The following is a 16,423-nucleotide window of genomic DNA, read 5'->3' as shown; positions in this document are numbered from 1 at the left end:
CAGTGGCACGTAAATTCAGAGTTGAAAATGACAGCCATCCCAAGCTACATATCTTATTATATATTCCAAAACCCAAAATCTGAAACACTTCCAGCCCCAAGCATTTCAGATAAGGGGTGCTCAGCTTGTATTGCAAGGTGTAAATGCTGGTGCACTGTATCTTGATTTGTTACCACAATATTTGGACTTAAGAGTTTTAAAGTCTAAGTTTGCGACAAAATGGGCATGACTATCTTCAGAACCTTCCATGGCAGTGGTCTCTGACTCATATCATTTCATACCGCCAAATCATATCGTTTCCTCGCAGCCCAGTAGCACCTGCTTTGCGGCCTGGTACCGGTCCGCGGCCTGGTGGTTGGGGATCATTGTTCTATGGAATCGCTGACTTCAGATCTACTAGAAACACTTCCCTCTTTCCCCTTCCCGCTTTTACAGCTCTGCCTTTCTTGGATGATCTGCGTGAATAGTCTGCAGCAGTCACTCAAATGGCTGATGCATGGACAATTCCTGAAAACTTTCACTGACAGGAAACATACAGCTTTTACTACAAACAATCCGAGGCAGCATCTTAATCCAAAACCTTGACAATTCTATTCCCCAACAGATGCTATTCAACTACACTTACCACGCCCATCCCTCACTGAATTCCAGCTGATGTTTTTTTTAAATTTCGCTGCATATTCCTGTATTTACAATCTCTTGTGTCTACACCAGGGGTTCCCAATGCCAAGGGCTCCAACCATTAAATGAGGGGTCCGTGGACCTTAGGTTGGTATACTGTAGAGCACAGGGTAGCCTCCCTCTCCACCCCACCCTTCCTCACCCATGTCTTCAACTGCCAAATCCAAAACATCTCAAGTAAGAAACGTGTGTCTAGAGGTTAAACCCCCCTTCCCCATAAATTCAAAAAAATCAATGGTAAGAAAGGGTTTCATTTAAACCACTCTCGTGGTATTAGGTAAAATAGGTCATTTCCCTCAATGTGCAAGAAAATCTCTTTTTACATATCTTGATAGATAGAAGTGACATAGAAAACCCAAGAACTTGAATTTAAATTTATTCCAAAGTCTGGGGCCTGTTAATGCAAACTCTGAACACAAGCCCATGAATTCAGGTATTCATCCACACAGTTACAGAGCAGTAAAAGCTGTCATTATTTAAAATGTTAGTTTAAGTTCTAACAAATCAATTCTGCACCGTCATTTTGTACCGTCAATTCTGCACTGTGGTCACCTGACCACAGCATTAAGGCTGCAGAGTTGAAGGGCTTGGTGGATAAGAACTGGTTCATTTCTAGACCACAGAGGGCCATTGATCATGAATTTAAACATTTATCTTAGGCTCAAAATCAGAAACACATGCTTCAGATCGCAATTGTTTAAATCCATTTTGGCTTCATTTAGGTACAGTTTTGACAACTATTTCATTCAAGGAAACAGGTTGTGTGAAATATTTTGACCTTCCATGGCAGGAGTTTTGATCCTTATTTTATTGTTTTGTTTCTAGTTTGTCTTACCTGTGTGGAACAGCATTCATGGCTTATTGTTCTGAGAAATAAACTTTATAACTTTGTTATATATAAACTTTCACAGTCTTTCTGACTTCATTCTTCTTCAATCAGATGACAACTGCTATAGTCAACTTCCACTAGTCAGGATAGGAAAAAGTACAATTACCATCTTGAAGAGTTTGTCCTTGCAGCACAGTCTTTTGTTGCAAAATCATCCTTGACATAAAGTAAAAAGACTGATTACACTAATGGAAAAGGCTGGCCTTGTCACTTACAACTCCCCTCCCAAAAATAAACTACTATCATTAACCTGCATGCATTTTATCAGAGGGCACATGCTGACCTCCTTACTTAATTCGTGGAATTTTCAGGCACAAGTTGGTTAGAGTTCAGATAAACGGCCACAGCACAACAGGATCCAAGTATGATATATAACTAGTGATAACATCCCTGGGTGGAAACAAGTGAGAATGGGTAACTCCCCCATGCCTGTGGTGGTGTATTATGATGTAGCATTTATACATAAGAAGCAGGAGTAAGTCATTTGGCCTCCTTTGTCTGCTCTGCCTTTTTTTTTACCTCAGGTCTTCTTTCCTACACTAACCCCATAACCATGAAACCCTTAACATCTGCAAATCTGTTGAAACCAGACGGGAATATACTGAGCAACTGAGCCCCACTGCCTCTTGCTTAGCGAGGTTGCAGAAAAGGTTCACAAAGATATTACTGGTCTGGAGGGCTTGAGTTATGAAGAGAGACCAGATAGGCTGTGTCCCCCTCACTCTCAGAGTGTAGGAAGCAGAGGCATGACCTATAGAGATATACAAAATCCTGAGTGGCGTAGACAGGTGGATGGTCACAGTCTTCTTTCCAGTGTCAGGGAGTCTAAAACTAGATCATCTTGATTTAAGGTGGGAGGGGAATTTCTTCGGTCAGAGGGTGGTAGGTATATGGAATGAGCTGTTGAAGTTGTATAATTGCAATGTTAAAAAGATAATTGGACTGACACTTGGATAGAAAAGATTCCAAGGGTTATGGGCCAAATGTAAGTGATGGGACCATCTCAAACAGATATCATGGATGACTTGGGCTTTTTCTGTGCTGCACAACTCCATGACTCTAAAATTCCAAGGATTCACTAACTTCTCTTCGTTTCAGCATTCATATTTCTTTCTGTTCAGCCTCTTCAGACTGAGTTTCACCTCCCCTTTGTCTAGTTCAGCGCATTCTGTTTTCTGTGCTTAACTCAAGTCTCCTGCACTCTGGAGAGAAGGTTGCTTGATCACTTTGAGGAATATGTCTAATCAGTCTGTAAACATGACCCTGTGCTGTGGGCTACTTACCATTTCAAGACTTTGCCTCACTCCCACTCTGATCTTTCTGCCCTCAGCTCGCAAAAGTCAAAGGATCTTACAACATGGAAATAGGCCATTTGGCCCAACTCATCCATGCCAGCCCAAGAGCATCCTTTTGTATTAGTCCCACCTTCCAGCACTTGGTCCATAGTCTTCAGTGCCTAAGAGATTCAAGTGCCCATCTGGACACCTCTTCAATACCATCTGCAACTCAGCTTCAATCATTCTCTTAGGCAGCGCATTCTAGGAATGGTTTGGAAGGATATGGACCGAATACAGGCAAATAGGATTAGCTTAGCTTAGCATTTTGATCAGTATGGACCAAATAGACAAAAGACCCTACTTCTGTGCTGTAGATGAAACCTTGTTAAAGGCCTTTGTACCCTGTCCCAATATTCTCAAGCTTGGGAAACATCACTTCAACTTTTGATGAGGTATTCAGTTCTGAAAATCATTGAACCATTTGGACTGCAGCTGTCATAACTCCATATTTGCCACTTCCACTTCCTCTCAATGTATCCATTCATATAAATTCAGAGAGATACACAACCCAGCAATTGGGCCTCTGGCCCACCCAATTTGCACCATTAAGCACCCAGTTACACTAATCCTACACCCAAAGCATTTTATACTTCCCACACTTGCATCAATATCCTGCCCTCCAGATTATACCGCTCACTGTACACATGGACAGTTTACAATGGCCAATTAATCCTATCTTTGGAGTACAAGACAAAACTGGAGCACTGGTGTAAACCCCACAGGATCACAAAAAGAACATGTAGATTCCATGTAGATGAAACGGGTGTCAGAGTCAAATCCGAATCACTGGAGCAGTCAGGTAGCAGTGCTACCCAATTCCCTTCTGCTATCCTCCTAACAAAATTCTTGTTTAAAACCTCTAACTTACTTTATTGCTGATAAAAGGTCATTAACCTACTTCTTGGCTCTGCACTCCCTAGTAGTTTGTCCAGATTAATAGCTAATCCTCTTGTGAGACACACTTTGCGTATATGGGCTCAGTTTAGGAAATGCTATGGTTTCCAGGGGTTTTTCCGTTTCTAGCCCTGTCGTATATGATCACCTTTTTTTACCTACTACGTACGATTCAGCATTCCAGGTTTGGTATAGGAAGGGCATTAGACGTTTTGAAGATCTTTTCATTGATAATCACTTCGCTTCTTTTCAGCAGCTCTCTGTTAAGTTCAATCTGCCCAATGCTCATTTTTTTAGATATCTCCAAATTAGACACTTTATTGCTCTTTTAATTCCTAACTTTCCTGAAATGCCTGCGAAAAATGCTATGGACTTATTTCTTTCCATTAATCCACTAGGTAAAGGTTTAATATTAGTTATTCGAGATAAATTAGCAGCCTTACGACAGGCCCCTTTGGATAAAATTAAAATGGCATGGAAGCAGGATTTAAGTACCACCTTATCTGATGAGAGTTGGGACTCGATTCTCAAATCGGTTAACTCAACCTCTCTTTGTGTTCGCCATTGCCTTTTACAGTTTAAGATTGCTCATAGAGCCCATATATCTAAATCTAAACTATCTCGATTCTACCCTGACATGAGTACGCTCTGTGATAAATGCAAGAGGGGCGAGGCCTCTCTCATCCATATGTACTGGTTCTGTCCTAGCTTGGAGAAATTTTGGAAAGATGTCTTCACTACGTTATCGTATATTCTGAATCAGCACCTAGAACCAAACCCCTTAATTGCTTTGTTCAGTTTCTGGGGCGAGACAGGTTTACGTCTGAGTCCGACCAAATGCCGAATATTATCCTTTGCCTCTCTCCTGGCTAGACACTTGACCCTCCTTAGATGGAGAGATGTTGCCCCACCCACTCATGCTCAATGGCTTAATGACATCATGGCCTGTTTGGACCTCGAAAAAATTCATTATTCAGTTCTCAATTCGGATCTAAAGTTCCATAAGGTCTGGGGACCTTTTATCGAGTACTTTCATAACCTTCCTCTTGACTAGGGTTTTTTTTTCGGTCCCTTGCTTTCAGCTCCTTTTTTTTTCTGGTAGCAAGCATTATTATCCTCTGTTGCTAAGTGTATTCACAGTCTGGGTGTTTGATTGTCCTGATTTATATTCTCTAGATTGTGTTGTGGTTGGTCTGGAGTTTTTATTTTGTGTTGTGGGGCTTGGGGAGGATACTAAGTTTACTTGTCTTCAATTTAGGTGCTTTTTTAAAAAATTCTCTTTCTTTGTATCATATTGTCATTGTATGCTTAATTTTGCACTGTATTAATGTTCCTCATTTTGATTTGGGGTTCTTTAATTTGTAAAATGTATAAAAAAAACTAATAAAAAAAAGGTCATTAACCTGCATCCTTAACTTTTTTTATTCTCTCCATATACACTGCCCGATCTACTCTGTATAGTATTTTCTCCATTTACTGATTTATCCCCGTGCCCAGAAAAGTATCCCAGATTGAAAGGCATGTTCTATGGTAGGAGCATTAGCATGCTGTTCTTCTGAAATTCATTCCACTGATTTCAGTCATTGTCCTCTCTTAATGTCATAGAGAATGATTGATGTGTATTTGCTGAATTTTCTGTGTTTATTTCTGCTGGCAGTAAAAGTTAAAACACTAAACTTGCAGTAGACAAGCTACACCCTTTTATGCATACTTCCTGTTATTAAGTTTTGCTGTTGGAAACAGTGTGAACTATTTTCGTCGTCTGCTACCAAAATTGATCATGTGTGCACAGAACAATATGTAATTTATGATATTTTTAATCTTTACATTTATAGTTCTAACTATGCAGGTCTTAGTTCTCTTAAATAATTCCTTTCCTCGGTAAACAATGTAAACAATTTCGATGACATAATTGTTGGATTTAAATTTCAGTGAACAGCTCTCTAAAGGTCTGTCCTATGCTACTCAAGAAGCCCGTATCTGTATGAAAGCACTTTAAAAGTTTGATATCTTGCTGCTACTTAATCTTTCTGATTCCCTTTGTGCTTTAAGTCCATTTTATTTTGTATTTGACAATCCTATCAACAAAAGAACTTTTGCAGAGTGTTCATTTATATTCTGTTTAAGAATTATGGGCATCATGCTAACTCTTCAATTTCAATTGTTTCTTGTGTATTTTCAGCTTTTGTCCAAAAACTCATTATGCGCGAGTCCCACACCGTTTGCCGTGTGGTGAACAATTGAATGGGAAATTAAGGAGTATTAGCCAAACCAGCTGACATTTTACATTCCTTTAAGTAATAAGAATTGAAAAGTGTCATCATGAATCAGAGAACCAATGAAAAGTACTAGATTAAGAATTTATCATGTGGTTTCAACATCATTAGTCGGATGTAATACATACAGCGCAATATCTTCTAGTTTCCTCTTGCTTCCCCTTCCATTCACTATCAAGACCCTTCATTGTCCCCATATAAAAATGCATCCTGAAGCTGAGCTTCTCTCCGCTATCTCTATCACACATCTCTGAGATAATCCAGAAGAATCATTTCCCACTGTCACGACCCTAACTGAGATCAATTGCTGACCACTCAACTTCCTGTTCTGCCTTCCTGAGCCCCAGATCATATCTCCTTATTCAGCTATTGTACTATTCCCTTCGCAGGAGATTGATCAGTCATTCTCTAAAATGTACACCCTTGGTAACTACATCCTGGCAAATTCCAGTCTATTTCTACCACTCTTACTTCTCCACAGTGTGTGACTTGTCTAATATATTCCCATCTTTCCTACAGTTCTAAGCTGAAATGTCACCTGCCAGGTTACTTTGCTCTAACTAGGATTTCTTCATCCTGCTCCTGTTTATATCTCCCCTAGACATTTCACTTTCAATCAACAGCTTTTACCATACTTTATCCACTAGCATACCTCCACAAGTGTCATTAATCTTTCTGCTCTCCTTCCGATCACAGAACATCCCTTTTGTTCTCTCTACTCATTCCCCCTTTCCTTGTAGATTTTTTGCTAATTATGACAAATTTCGATGTGAAGTTATTAACTTTCACTATAAACTCCATTTCTCTTTTCACAGATGCTGCTTGAACTGCTGACAATTATCAGCATTTTCCATGTACTTTTGAGTTCGGGCATCTACAGTATTTTCATTTTCAATAACAAATGACACGCTCTTGTTATAAGCAAAATGTATTTTCGTTCCATGTTCTCCCCCAGACCTCCACAGTTGATCACACTGTTCTCCTCCTTTTCACTTTTCTTCTTTCCAAGGTTATCCATCCCTCTGCCCAGCACGAGCAAGTTCTTGACCATCTCAGTGCTGAGTCCACTGGCCTGCGGTGTGATCCCAACTTCTGCTTTGCAGCACACAGGCACACCACTCAGAAACACGGTGATCCGAACATTTCAGGTCACTTTCCATTCACCAGCATAGTTCATCAGCAGAATGCAATGTCTTTTGTCTTGCCACAAACTGTTCCTTACCATCATACTGCTAAGTGTCTGAGCCTAAAGTGTCAGCACACAACATTGCTGTAATATTTGCCCACAAGAACTTAAGTCCACAAAGTCATGGAATCACCATCATCTTAATTACCTTTCCCTCAACTTTTGCGCTATGAAACCATTCTTCATATCTAAAGTTGGCCATTGCTCTGCACTCTTGATCGACTTTTCTCTTTCTACCCTATCTATATTTGAAGTTACCCAAAACTCTGCAGCCGCTGTACGAACTCACACCAAGTCCTATTCACCTACCAGCTCTGAGCCTGCTGACCCACACTGGTCCCAGTTAAGTAAAATTTTGATTTTAACAAATCTTGCCTTTTTTATTTTGCAAATCCCTCCCTATTTGTGTAAATTCCTCCTACATCACAACCACCCAGGAGATACGCATTCCTCAAACTCTTGCCTCTTTGATGTTCCCATATTTATTTGTTCTACTTTGGCTTCATCTCCATGTCCAAAGATTCCAAAATTTCCTCCTTAAATCCAAACAGTTTTCTCTCTTCTTTTAAGGTTCTCCTTAAAACTTATCACTTTGAACAACTTTTGATAGGATTCTGCTGGTTTAGAATCCAGTTTGTTGTTTTTCCTTGTAGTTTTAGCTTTCCTGACACTTGTAAACTTCTAGTTGAAGTTTAGTTGTCATTCAACCAAGTGAGAATGGGTAACTCCCCCATGCCTGTAGTGGTGTATTATGATTTAGCATTTATACATAAGAAGCAAGAGTAAGCCATTTGGATAATGAGTTTTTGGACAAAAGCTGAAAATACACAAGAAACAATCGAAATTAAAGAGTTAGCATGATGCCCATAATTCTTAAACAGAATATAAATGAACACTCTGCAAAAGCTCTTTTGTTGATAGGATTGTCAAATACAAAATAAAATGGACTTAAAGCACAAAGGGAAGCAGAAAGATTAAGTGTTTGCTGACATCTTCAACTGCTTCAGTCTAAGATCCCCTCATGTTTTAAGAAGGCAATGATAATCCCGGTGCCAAAGAAAAGCAAGGTGGCATGCCTGAATGACTACCGACCTGTGGCTCTAACATCAATTGCTATGAAGTGCTTCAAGTGATTGGTTATGGCACACATCAACCATAACCTACCGGTCAACCTCGACACTTTGCAATTCGCCTACCAGAGCAACAGGTCAATGGCAGATGCCATCTCTCTGGCACTACATTCCTCCTTAGAACACCTGGAGAATAAAGACGCATATGTAAGGCTCCTTTTCATCGACTACAGGTCTGCTTTTAATACCATCATTCCAAATAAACTGATTCCTGAGCTCCGGAGCCTGGGTCTTAGCTCTCAGATCTGCAGCTGGATCTTCAACTTCCTCACAGACAGGACCCAGGCTGTAAAAATAGGGGACAAGCTCTCCTCTACAATCACTCCGAGCACCGGTGCCCCACAAGGCTGTGTACTCAGCCCCCTGCTGTACTCACTGTACACCCATGATTGTGTAGCCAAGTTTCCATCGAACTCAATATATAAGTTTGCTGATGATACCACAATTGTAGGCCGTATCTTGAGTCTTGAGTAATGATGAGTCTGAGTACAGAGAGGAAATTAAGGACCTGGTGGCATGGTGCGAAGATAGTAACCTATCCCTCAACGTCAGCAAGACGAAGGAATTGGTTGTTGACTTCAGAAGGAGTAGCGGATCACACAACCCAATCTACATGGGTGGTGCAGAGGTGGAACAGGTCAAAAGCTTTAAGTTCCTCGGGTTGAATATCACAAATGACCTGATTTGGTCTAACCAAGCAGAGTCCACTGCCAAGAAGGCCCACCAGCTCCTTTACTTCCTGAGAAAGCTGAAGAAATTTGGCCTGTCCCCTAAAACCCTCACTAATTTTTATAGGTACACCGCAGAAAGCATTCTTCTAGGGCGCATCACAACCTGGTATGGAAGTTGTCCTGTCCAAGACCGGAAGAAGCTGCAGAAGATCATGAACATCACACAAACCAATCTTCCATCCTTGGACTCACTTTACACCACATGCTGTCGGAGCAGTGCTGCCAGGATAATCAAGTACACGACCCACCCAGCCAACACACTTTTTGTCCCACTTCCCTCCAGGAGAAGGTTCAGGAGCTTGAAGATTCATACGGCCAGATTTGGGAACAGCTTCTTTCCAACTGTGATAAGACAGCTGAACAGATCCTGACCCAGATCTGGGCCGTACCTTCCAAATATCCAGACCTGACTTGCACTACCTCACTTTCCCTTTTCTATTTTCTAATTATGATTTATAATTTGAATCTTTATTATATTTACTTCGATTTGTACTTCAGGGAGCACGAAGCACAGAAACAAATATCACTGTGATGATTGTACGCTCTAGTATCAATTGTTTGGTGACAATAAAGTATCTACACTATCTACACTGCACTATCCATACATTAATACCCATGAATACAGCCAAATGAAACAGTGTTACTCTGGGGCAAGATGCAAAGCACTGTACCTACTGTCAAAAAAAGCACAAGGCACATACGAGGGGTGATTGATAAGTTTGTGGCCTAAGGTAGAAGGAATCAATTTTTAAAAACCTAGCACATTTATTTTTCAACATAGCCCCCTCCTACATTTACACACTTAGTCCAGCGGTCGAGAAGCATATGGATCTTGGACCTCCAGAAGTGTCCACAGATGGGTGATTGATAAGGTAGAAGGAGGTGAGTTATACAGCTCTCATTACATGCACATGCAGGTCAACTCTTTGAGTGATTATGCAGAAAGTTTTAAGTTAATAACTCATCTTCTACCTTAGGCCATGAACTTATCAATCACCCCTGCTGTAGACACTTTCTGGAGGTCCAAGATCTGTATGCTCCACGATCACTGGACTAAGTGTGTAAATGTAGGAGGGGACTATGTTGAAAAATAAATATGCTAGGTTTTCTAAAATTGACTCCTACCTTAGGCCATAAGTTTATCAATCACCGCTAGTATAGGACACATGAGATAGCAGTAAACATACAGGCACACAATAAGACACATAATATAGCCCAAGTCGCTAAATGGCATGTCCCGTTGATTGATGGAGAATGAAATTTGTTGGCAAAACAAGCCCTCAGCGGTCTGCAGACAAATGCACACACGTACACATGCACGCTGTCCAGCTTGTCTTCCATCCAGCAAACACTGGAGATCGGGACTTCCTGTAAGATGGCGATTACTTAGCTGCTCCGAACTTTTGTTCCATTACTGTCGCTTTCTTTGCACTAAATGTCTCCATTTTTTAAACCTTAGTCGGGAACTTTTTCGGTACCTCTTACTTGCCTGTGAACACATCTAACTTACAATGTCTAGCAAGAGCTCTAAATCCGGGAGAAAGGAAGCTCAGGCTCTCTCAGACGAGACCCTGGCTGCGCTCGGTCAGCTCCGAGACGAAATTTTAAAGGAATTCAAAACCGCTTTCAAACAGTTGGAGGACAAGATTGATCAAATCAACGACAAGGTGGGCAAACATCCCCAACACTTATCTCGCATCGATTCGACTTCTGAAGATTTAGAAAGTCGTGTTCGATACTTGGAGACTCTCTGTTCCAGCTTGGAGGAAAAGTGTAACAAACTCCTTTTCAAAACGGTGGATCTCGAAAATCGCAGCAGACGCTGCAATCTTAGAATTCTTGGATTGCCAGAGGCCACCGAACAGGGATCAACAGTGAAGTTTTTCACCGAGTTTCGCTGTGAGATATTCGGGAAAGATTTGCTTCTGAACCTGCCTGAGCTCAAATGGGCACACCGGGTCCATGTTCCAGCCGGAATTCTGGGCAACCGCCCGCTACCAGTAATCTTGTGCTTCCATCAATACCAGGTAAAACACCATCTGATCGTAGAGGCACGTCGCAGAGGTTCTTTTATCTTCCAGGATACAACCATTCGCTTTGTGGAAGATTTTGCACCCCAGACCTTAAAGATGCGCACTGAGTTTAAAGGCGCAATGAAAGTGCTTTTTGATCGTGGTTTTAAACCCTCTCTTCGTTCCCCTGCTGATCTACGAATCAAACTTAACACTGGGAAATACAAATGGTTTAAGTCAGCCAAGGAAGCTGAAGCATTTGTGGCAAGTCTCCGGCTATCCAGTCATCTTCGGAACCCGATCAGTCCTCCTAAAATGGTGGATAAGTACTTCTCGTAGTAAAATTACTTTTTCTGGACTCAGACTTTACTTGAATCATTCAGACATTATTCATGGAAACTCTAAGGGCTGTTGACAATCTCTCCCTGGATTTGGTGTGTGTGTAATCTATCTTTTATTGTTGTACAACTTTATCTACAGAGTTCTACAACTGACTATAACTTGTTTTGGAGGTTTGAAGTCTTCAGTGAAGGCCTTCATGTTTTTTGGTTCACAGTTTAATTGCCAATCTATTTTTCCTTCTTTTTATATTTATTTGTTTTATTATACTTCTTTCTTTTCACCCCCTTTTTTTCTAATTTCTGATTTTTTTTCTCTCTTCTCTGTAAACGGTTGATAAATACTCGTCTTGAATTTATAATTTTCCCTGTCCTCTCCTCTTTTTTAATCCCTTTTTTCCCCTTTCTCCTACTTTATTCTTCTATAACTTTTTCGCTGGCAGGTTAGTTTTGGTCCTCTTCCGATTTTCTCTGTATTCAGTTTTATATTCCTGCAGAAGGTGTTCTAATCTGTAGTTATGTTTTTTAGTGCATAAACTAGTTACTACTTATTATAGTATTTACACGGAACTGCTGTTAATGACACAGATCTGGAAGTTGTATTTGGGTTAATTTTTTTTGTAGAGCTAGCTACTTGTTTTGGTAGCCGTCTAGTTTTGGGTTGTGTGGGTGGGGTGGGTTTTCTAGTTCCAATGTCACTCACTGTATATATTATATCTCTTTATTGCTCAGGACATGTATATGTTTTGATTTTACAAATCTATGTTTACATCTCTGCTCCCAGACTGCTATTGTACTGCTTGACTTTTTATATGCCTTCTGCCTTTTATGCATTAGTAATCGATAATGGCTAGTGCACTTAAATTTGTGAGCTGGAATGTAAAGGGATTGAATCACCCTGTTAAAAGGAGGAAGGTCTTCTCACATATCAAACAACTCAAAGCTGACATTGCTTTCCTTCAAGAAACTCATATTCGTTGTTCTGATAACTCCCGGCTTTTGTCAAAGTGGGCGGGTCAGCATTTTCATTCATCCTTTACCGCTAAAGCTAGGGGAGTCTCCATTCTTATTAACTCAAATATTCCTTTTGAACTCCATAATAAAATATCTGATATAAATGGCCATTTTATTATTGTTTCTGGCAAACTATATAACACTAAAGTTGCACTAGCAAACCTGTATGCCCCCAACTTTGATGATGTTAATTTTTTTGAACGGTTTTTTTCCTCACTACCAGATTTAAACTCATACTCTCTTATACTGGGTGGTGACTTTAATTGTTGGTTAGATCCCAATTTGGATCGATCGTCCTCTGTTACTAGACCACCTACTAAATCTGCCTTAGCTATCCAATCGTTTCTCTCTAATTATGGTATCTCTGATATATGGCGTTTCCTCCATCCTACGGAGAGAGATTATTCTTTTTTCTCACATGTTCACCATACCTTCACTAGAATTGATTATTTCTTACTCGATAACCAACTTATTCCATTTGCCCACTCTTGTGACTATCAGAGTATACTGATTTCTGACCATGCCCCAATTACTTTGTCTTTAAATTTTCCTAGTCTCCCTCAGAGGAATAAACACTGGCGGTTTGACTCGACTTTACTATCAGATGATGATTTTCTAAAATTTATTAAGGATCAGATAACCTTTTATTTTAACACTAATACATCACCTTAGTGCCATCCCAGATTGTCTGGGATGCCATGAAAGCATATCTGAGGGGGCAAATAATCTCTTACACAGCAAATCTCAACAGAAGATCCTGTGCAGATCGATTAGACCTCATTAACCAGATTAAAGAATTGGATCAAATATATGCCCAAACTAAGGACCCTGAATTATACAAGAAGCGTGTTGAACTCCAAACTAAATTTAACCTTCTGTCCACTCAACCTGTCGAACGCCAACTTCTCGAAAGCAAGAGTCGCTTTTACATTCATGGGGATAAGTCTGGTAAATTCCTAGCCAATCAGCTGAGGCGTTCCAAAGCCAAACAACGTATTACAAAGATCCAGAAGGAGAACGGAGACTTTACATCGGATCATTTAGAAATTAATGACGCATTTAAAAATTTTTATTCTCGGCTTTATTCCTCTGAATCTCTGAATGACAATATCTCTGTTAATCAATTTTTACGGAATCTGAATATCCCCTCACTTTCATCTAATTTCAAAGCCAAACTCAATGCGCCTATGTCATTAGAAGAAATATCTACTGCAATTTCTGCACTGTCCTCAGGGAAATCTCCTGGACCTGATGGGTTCCCTGTAGAATTTTATAAATAATTCTCTTCTCTTCTTTCTCCTCAGTTACTTTCAGTATTATCTGACTCGTTTAATTACAGCAAATTGCCACCCTCTTTCAGTGAGGCATCTATTATTCTTCTTTTAAAAAAGGGCAAAGACCCAACAGAGTGTTCCTCGTATAGGCCAATCTCTCTGCTCAATGTTGATGTAAAGATCTTAGCTAAAGTTTTGGCTCGTAGATTAGAAACCGTCATTCCCTCAATTATCTCTGATGACCAAACAGGCTTTATTAAAAACCGTTTCCCTTTTTTTAACATTCAGCGTTTATTTAATATCTTATACTCACCTCCAACTGGGATTCCTGATTGTGTTATTTCCCTTGATGCGGAGAAAGCATTTGATCGTATAGAGTGGAACTACCTTTTTGCAGTTTTAGAAAAATTTGACCTTGGCCAAAGTTTCATCTCTTGGATCCAATTGCTGTACCTGTGTCCTACTGCTTCTGTTTTAACTAATTTTCAGAAATCCCAAGTATTTAATCTCAAACGTGACACCCGCCAGAGATGCCCCTTAAGTCCCTTTCTCTTTGATTTGGCTTTGGAATGGCGATGTCATTTCGAAACTGCCCTGAATTGACTGGGATTTGGAGAGGGGGTGTTGAGCATAAAGTTTCTCTCTATGCTGATGACTTATTACTCTTTCTCTCAAATCCGTCTACATCCTTACCTCTAATGTTTTCACTTCTTGACCAGCTTAGCCAGATCTCTGGCTATAAACTTAATTTACATAAGAGTGAACTTCTCCCAATTAATAAAGAAGCACAAGAACTAACATTTCATGATCTCCCTTTTAAAGTAGTCCATAATCAATTTACTTATCTTGGAATTACAGTCACAAGGAAGTTTAAAGATCTCTTTCTTGAAAACTTTGCCAATCTTTCATATGCTATAAAACAGTCTGTTACAATGGTCACCTCTATCTATGTCTTTGGTAGGTCGTATTAATGTTGTTAAAATGTATGTTCTCCCCAAATTTTTATACCTATTTCAATCTATCCCAATTTTTATTCCTAAATCTTTTTTTGATTCCTTAAACTCTATTATCTTGTCATATCTGTGGCAGATTAAGCGCTCTAGAATTAATAAAATCCATCTCCAAAAATCTAAAAAAGAGGGTGGCATGGCTTTACCTAACTTTCGTTTATATTATTGGGCAGCTAATATATGTTGTGCTACCTTCTGGTCTTTCTTCCATGGCCAACCCGAGTGCCCTAACTGGGTGGTGATGGAGCTGAGCTCCACTAAAGAATTATCTATCTCTGCACTTCTTGGCTCTGCACTCCCTAGTAGTCTGCCCAGATCAATAGCTAATCCTCTTGTTAGACACACTTTGCGTATATGGGCTCAGATCAGGAAATGCTATGGTTTCCAGGGGTTTTCCGTTTCCAGCCCTATTACTCATAATCACCTTTTTTTACCTACTACATACGATTCAGCATTCCAGGTTTGGTATAGGAAGGGCATTAGACAGTTCGAAGATCTTTTCATTGATAATTGCTTCGCTTCTTTTCAGCAGCTCTCTGTTAAGTTCAATCTGCCCAATGCTCATTTTTTCAGATATCTCCAAATCCGACACTTTATTGCTCCTTTAATTCCTAACTTTCCTGAAATGCCTGCGAAAAATGCTATGGACCTATTTCTTTCCATGAATCCACTAGGTAAAGGCTTAATATCAATCATCCGAGATAAACTAGCAGCCTTACGACGGGCCCCCATGGATAAAATCAAAATGGCCTGGGAGCAGGATTTAAATATCTCCTTATCTGAGGAGAGCTGGTATTCAGTTCTCAAATCGGTTAACTCAACCTCTCTTTGTGCTCGCCACTGCCTTTTACAGTTTAAGATTGTTCATAGAGCCCATATGTCTAAATCTAAACTATCTCGATTCTACCCTAGCGTTAGTCCGCTCTGTGATAAATGCAAGAGGGGCGTGGCCTCTCTCATCCATATGTACTGGTTCTGTCCTAGCTTGGAGAAATTCTGGAAAGATGGCTTCACTACGTTATCGTGTATTCTGAATCAGCACCTCGAACCAAACCCCTTAATTGCTCTGTTCGGTTTTTGGGGCGAGACAGATTTATGTCTGGGTCCGACCAAATGCCGAATATTATCCTTTGCCTCTCTCCTGGCTAGACACTTGATCCTCCTCAGATGGAGAGATGTTGCCCCGCCCACTCATGCTCAATGGCTTAACGACATCATGGCCTGTTTGGACCTCGAAAAAATTCATTATTCAGTTCTCAATTCGAATCTAAAGTTCCATAAGGTCTGGGGACCTTTTATCGAGTACTTTCATAACCTTCCTCTTGGCTAGGGTTTTTTTTTTCTTTTCGGTCCTTTGCTTTCAGCTCCTTTTTTTTTCTGGTAGAAGGCATTATTATCCTCTGTTGCTGAGTGTATTCACAGTCTGGGAGCTTGGCTGTCCTGACTTATACTCTCTATATTGTGTTGTGGTTGCTCTGGAGTTGCTGTTGTTTTTTCTTGTGTTTTGGGGCTTGGGGAGGACACTAAGCTTACTTGTCTTTAATTTAGGCGCCTTTTTTTTGCTAAATTCTCTTCCTTTGTAGCATATTGTTATTGTATGCTTAATTTTGCACTGTTTTAATGTTCCTCATTGGGATTTGGGGTTTTTAAT

At 40.2% G+C, this 16,423-nt stretch overlaps 1 long non-coding RNA gene across 2 annotated transcripts in view; it reads right to left on the bottom strand.

Annotated features, from left to right (window-relative positions):
- Positions 1–16,423, bottom strand: part of LOC132396420 (uncharacterized) — an 86,432-nt gene that overhangs the window by 58,329 nt on the left and 11,680 nt on the right. The window contains exon 1 of one of the 2 annotated variants that reach the window (XR_009512977.1): positions 1,677–1,723. The exons of the other annotated variant lie outside the window; for it this stretch is intronic. This is a non-coding gene — a long non-coding RNA (uncharacterized LOC132396420). Of the gene's footprint in view, positions 1–1,676; positions 1,724–16,423 lie in introns of those variants that run through there. 2 annotated transcript variants of the gene reach the window in all.

The sequence above is a fragment of the Hypanus sabinus genome, chromosome 7 (assembly GCF_030144855.1).
Source record: "Hypanus sabinus isolate sHypSab1 chromosome 7, sHypSab1.hap1, whole genome shotgun sequence".
Taxonomy (NCBI): domain Eukaryota; kingdom Metazoa; phylum Chordata; class Chondrichthyes; order Myliobatiformes; family Dasyatidae; genus Hypanus; species Hypanus sabinus.
The sequence above is the reverse complement of the archived record's forward strand: the minus strand, read 5'-3'. Positions and strand labels throughout refer to the sequence as shown.